The sequence below is a fragment of the Callorhinus ursinus genome, unplaced genomic scaffold (assembly GCF_003265705.2).
Source record: "Callorhinus ursinus isolate GAN/ISIS: 27379988/994484 unplaced genomic scaffold, GSC_fseal_2.0 scaffold4, whole genome shotgun sequence".
NCBI lineage: Eukaryota > Metazoa > Chordata > Mammalia > Carnivora > Otariidae > Callorhinus > Callorhinus ursinus.
In genome coordinates this window covers 66981051-66985622 of record NW_027397066.1, presented here as the reverse complement: position 1 = coordinate 66985622, position 4572 = coordinate 66981051, and positions in this window count along the sequence as shown.

The following is a 4572-nucleotide window of genomic DNA, read 5'->3' as shown; positions in this document are numbered from 1 at the left end:
GGGGGGTGTTAAAGTCCCCCACTATTATTGTATTGTTGTCAATGTGTTTCTTTGCTTTTGTTATTAATTGCCTTATATAATTGGCTGCTCCCATGTTCGGGGCATAGATATTTACAATTGTTAGATCTTCTTGTTGGATAGACCCTTTAAGTAGGATATAGTGTCCTTCCTCATCTCTTATTACAGTCTTTGTTTTAAAATCTAGTTTGTCTGATATAAGGATTGCCACCCCAGCTTTCTTTTGGTGTCCATTAGCATGGTAAATGGTTTTCCACCCCCTCACTTTCAATCTGGGGGTGTCTTTGGGTCTAAAATGAGTCTCTTGCAGACAGCATATTGATGGGTCTTGTTTTTTAATCCAATCTGATAGCCTGTGTCTTTTGATTGGGGCATTGAGCCCATTTACATTCAGGGTAACTATTGAAAGGTATGAATTTAGTGCCATTGTATTACCTGTAAGGTGACTGTTAACTGTCTGTTGTCTGTGTTCGTTTCTGCTCTTTGCTGCTTTTAGGTTCTCTCTTTGCTTAGAGGACCCCTCTCAATATTTCTTGGAGGGCTGGTTTCATGTTTGCAAATTCCTTTAGTTTTTGTTTGTTCTGGAAGCTTTTTATCTCTCCTTCTATTTTCAGTGATAGCCTAGCTGGATATAGTATTCTTGGCTGCATATTTTTCTCGTTTAGTGCTCTGAAGATATCTTGCCAGTCCTTTCTGGCCTGCCAGGTCTCTGTGGATAGGTCTGTTGCCAATCTAATGTTTCTACCATTGTAGGTTACATATCTCTTCTCCCGAGCTGCTTTCAGGATTTTCTCTTTGTCTCTGAGACTCGTGAGTTTTACTATTAGATGTCGGGGTGTTGACCTATTATTATTGATTTTGAGAGGGGTTCTCTGTGCCTCCTGGATTTTAATGCCTGTTTCCTTCCTCACATTAGGGAAGTTCTCTGCTATAATTTGCTCCAATATACCTTCTGCCCCTCTCTCTCTCTCTTCTTCTTCTGGGATCCCAATTATTCTAATGTTGTTTCGTCTTATCGTATCACTTATCTCTCGAATTCTGCCCTCGTGATCCTGTAGTTGTTTCTCTCTCTTTTTCTCAGCCTCTTTATTTTCCATCATTTGGTCTTCTATATCGCTGATTCTCTCTTCTGCCTCATTTATCCTAGCAGTTAGTGCCCCCATTTTGGATTGCACCTCATCAATAGCCTTTTTGATTTCGATTTGGTTAGATTTTAGTTCTTTTATTTCTCCAGAAAGGGTTTCTCTAATAACTTCCACGCTTTTTTCAAGCCCAGCTAGTATCTTTAAAGTCATGATTCTGAACTCTAGGTCCGACATCGTACTAATGTCCGTATTGAGTAGGTCCCTGGCTGACGGTACTACCTCTTGTTCTTTTTGCTGAGGTGATTTCTTTCGTCTTGTCATTTTGTCCAGAGGAGAAGAGATGAATGAGAGAACAAAATGCTAAGAGGTTTACAACGCCCCCAGCAAATATACTGTATACAAATCAGAAAAGACCTGAAACCAGGGGAAAAGAAAGGGAAAGAAAGAAAAAAGAAAGAGAAAAAAAAAAGGAAAAAAAAGGATAAAAACAAAAACAGAACAATACAAAAAAAGCAGAAGGTGATCAAATATGATCAGGCTAGTGCATAGATCAGTGCCACACACTAGATTTTGGGCGTATTTTGGTCTGTTAGAAAAAAGTGCCTCCTAAAATTTTAAAGGAAGAAAGACATATATGTACAAAATAAGGGTTGATACAATGAAGGGATGGAAGATGACTGTAAAGATGAAAATTATAAAAGTTTTTATAAAAGGACTTGGTAAGATAAGTTGTTTGAAAAAAGAAAGAAGATTTAAGAAAAAGAAAAAAAAAAAGGAAAAAGGGAGAGAATGTGATCAGGCAGGAGACTAGAACAAAGCCATACACTAGTGATTTAGGGTATATTTTGATCTGTTAGAAGAAACTGTACCTCAAAATTTTAAAGAGAGAACAACTTATATATATATGCCAAAAATAAGGGTAACTACTATGAAGGGATAAAATATGACTCTAAAAATGAAAAATAAAAAATATTGTTGTTTTTTTTTTTAAAAAGGGATTGATAAGATGTTGGTTGAAAAAGGGAAAAAGAAAAATAAAAAAAACAGTCAACAAAAATTAACTTTGATGAAATAATGGATCATGGTAAAAAAAAAAAAAAAAAAAAGCCATGAATCTATGTGCAGTATTCCCCTAGCGCTGGAGTTCTCCCATTCTCCTTGATCGATCAACTTGGTCTTGGCTTGCTGGCTGTTTGTGCTGATCTTCTGGGGGAGGGGCCTGTTGCTGTGGTTTCCAAATGTCTTTGCCGGAGGCGGAATTGCCCCGCCCTTGTAGGTCCGGGCTAAGGAAGCTGCTCCGGTTTGTTCTCAGGAGCTTTTGTTCCCTGCAAGCTCTCGGTACAGCTTTGGAGGACCAGGGCAGAAATGGTGGCCTCCCAATCTCCACCCGGAGGAGCTGAGAACTCGGGGCCCCGCTCCTCAGTGTGTCCCCAGAGAAAAGCAGTCACTCCCATGTCCCCGGTCTCCGGCCGCACTCCGTGCTCACCCGGCCTGTGATCGAGCGTTGCTATCTCTGGCACCCGACCCCGCACGGAGTCTCCAAACCCAGCAGATCCCTGCAGTGCGTTCCCGCACCGCTCCTCCCCGGGAAGGAAGGGGAGTCTCCCCGGATCTGCTGCTTGTTGGGTCCCTGCTGGGGGAGCCGTGCCCTGACTGGGCCGCAGATCACAGTTTATGGCAACCCCGAGCTGAGAGCCCGCGCCTCTGCTCCGTCTCTGCAGCCGGCTTCCCCGCTCTGATACCTGGGAGCTCTGGCGCACTCAGGCACCCCCGGTCTCTCCGTGACCCCAAGGGTCCTGAGACCACACTGTCCCGGGAGGATTCCACCCCCCGCTTAGCCACTGCAGCGACGTCCCTCCGCCGAGCGAACTTCTCAAAGTTCCGATTTTGTGCTCCGCGGCTCTAGCACCTGCCAGAAGCGGCCGGCGGAGGCCCCTCCCCCGCAGTCTATCCTCCCGAATATCGCCTCGGATTCACTTCTCCGCACGCCCTACCTTCCAGTAAGTGGTCGTTTCTCTGTTCAGAGAGTTGTTGCTACTCTCCTGTTCGATCTCCTGTTGAGTTCGTAGGTGTTCAGAATGGTTTGAACCCTATCCAGCTGAATTCCTGAGACCAGACGAAATCTAGGTCTCCTACTCCTCCGCCATCTTGCTCCGCCGGGTGAGCTTTATTTCTTTAATTTTAGAGGTAAGGAAACCAAAGCTCATGTTTCCGAACTGACTTTCAGAGGCCACATAGCTAATAAATTGCATGACTAGGATTTGATCTCATGTCAGCTCAGCTCTAAATTATGACTTTTTTTTACTACGTCAAGTCCAAGTTATTTATGACATTTTTCTACATTAGTATGTTTTCTTTGGAAATACTTGTTCATAGTCTTGATTTCTGATTCATAATTTAAGCCTTTAAGAACTTCTCACCCACTCTGAGGTTTTTGAAATGGCAAGTATTTCCCACAAGAGCAAGGCTAATAATGTTTGATCGTACTGTGAGAAGGTGAGAGAGTATGTGGTGCCGATACCCAAGTACACAGATCAGAGTCCATTTCTACCAATTCCAGCTGCCGCCTGCTAGCCACTTAACAGCTGTGACTCCGTTTCCTTGTCAGTCCAATGGAGGTAATAGTCGTTCCTGCTGCGCAGAGCTGTGGGGAGGATTCAGTAAGTTCAAAGCAAATGAAAACAGTGCCTAACACATAGCATTTAATCAATGTTAGAGAAAACAAAGAAAGACATCCAAAGAAGCAGACAAAAAGAGAGAGGAACAGAGAAGTGTCCGATTACATATGGAATGCCAGATAGCCTGTTTTCTCCCAAATACTACCTACAAACTCCCCAATATAAAGATGGCAATAAATATGCACTAAATCAAGGTTATTTACTGTGTTAAAGGGAGAAAGTAAGTTTTGAAAATTGGTAAGCTCTGCTAGGCACGTAAAACCAAATTATATAATGAATCAAATCCTTTTCCCCCCAAAAAGATATATGATTGTACTTAACATAGGAGAAGGGAACACACCTTTTTTTAGCAAGAAATATTTTCATTTTCTTTTTTTTAATTCTTTATTTAAATTCAATCTAGTTAGCATACAGTGTATTACTAGTTTCAGGGGTAGGATTCAGTGATTCATCAGTTGCATACAACACCCAGTGCTCATTTCATCACCTGCCCTCCTTACTGCCCATCACCCAGTTACCCCTTTTCTCTACCCACCTCCCCTCCAGCAGCCCTCTGTTTCCGAGAGTTAAGCTTCTCTTATGGTTTGCCTCCCTCTCTATTTTCATCCTATTTTATTTTCTTTTTCCTTCCCTTCCCCTACGTTCATCTGTTTTGTTTCTTCAATTCCACATATGAGTGAAATTGTATGGTATTTGTCTTTCTCTGACTGGCTTATTTCGCTTAGCATAATAGCCTCTAGTTCTATCTACGATGTTCAAGATAACAGCAACACACCTTCTTGCCTGAATTA